A 1,218-nucleotide genomic window follows, 5' to 3' on the forward strand; every position below is an offset into this window, starting at 1 on the left:
GAGAGTACTGGGAGGAGTTTCAGTGACTTTCTTACTCAGCTGGCCCACTTGTGCCTCCAAATTTCTGATGGAGGACCTTGTTTCACTCATAAAACTTAGAGTGGCCTTAGACAGATCAGAGAATAAATTTGCTAAATTAGAGGGGCTCTGCTCAGAATTCTCTGTCTGTTGCTGAGAAGGCTTTGTTATTGCTAAGCCTGTTTCTTCCACCATTATTAAAGCATTGTTAAGGCTTTTATTGATCCTTCCATGTGAAATTTGGATGATTTCTGCATGATGAATTATAGGTGTTTCCATAAGGTTCACCCATGTAATTTACCTCTGCTATTGCAGGGTTCTCAGGATCATAAGCTTCTTCAGAAGCTGCCTCATTAGTACTGTTGGATGCATTTTGCCATCCATTCAGACTTTGAGAAATCATGTTAACTTGCTGAGTCAACACTTTGTTTTGAGCCAATATGGCGTTCAGAGCATCAATTTCAAGAACTCCCTTCCTCTGAGGCATCCTATTATTCACGGAATTCCTTTCAGAAGTGTACATGAATTGGTTATTTGCAACCATGTCAATAAGTTCTTGAGCTTTTGCAGGCATTTTCTTTAAGTGAATGGATCCACCTGCAGAATGGTTCAGTGACATTTTAGAAAACTCAGACAGACCATAATAGAATATGTCTAATATGGTCCATTCTGAAAACATGTCAGAAGGACACTTTTTGGTCATCTGCTTGTATCTTTCCCAAGCTTCATAGAGGAATTCACCATCTTTTTGCTTGAAGGTCTGAACATCCACTCTAAGCTTGCTCAGTTTTTGAGGAGGAAAGAATTTATCCAAGAAGACCGTGACCAGCTTATCCCAGGAGTCCAGGCTATCTTTAGGTTGTGAGTCCAACTATGTTCTAGCTCTGTCTCTTACAGCAAAAGGGAAAAGCATGAGCCTGTAAACTTCAGGATCTACTCCATTCGTCTTTACAGTCTCACAAATCTGCAATAACTCAGTTAAAAACTGGTAAGATCTTCAGATGGAAGTCCATAAAACTTGCAGTTCTGTTGCATTAGAGCAACTAATTGAGGTTTCAGCTCAAAATTGTTTCCTCCAATGGCTGGAATGGAGATGCTTCTTCCATCAAATTTGGACGTTGGTTTAGTGAAATCACCTAGCATTCTCCTTGCATTATTGTTGTTGGGTTCGGCTGCCATCTCCTTCTCTTGTTCGAAAAT

General features: G+C 40.1%; 1 non-coding gene across 1 annotated transcript; it reads left to right on the top strand.

Annotated features, from left to right (window-relative positions):
- Nucleotides 1-695: 695 nt before the first annotated feature.
- LOC130984451 (small nucleolar RNA R71) lies at nucleotides 696-799 on the top strand. The gene has a single exon (XR_009088387.1). It is a non-coding gene; the product is annotated as a small nucleolar RNA R71 (small nucleolar RNA).
- Nucleotides 800-1,218: the final 419 nt, after the last annotated feature.

The sequence above is a fragment of the Arachis stenosperma genome, chromosome 5 (assembly GCF_014773155.1).
Source record: "Arachis stenosperma cultivar V10309 chromosome 5, arast.V10309.gnm1.PFL2, whole genome shotgun sequence".
Lineage (NCBI taxonomy): Eukaryota > Viridiplantae > Streptophyta > Magnoliopsida > Fabales > Fabaceae > Arachis > Arachis stenosperma.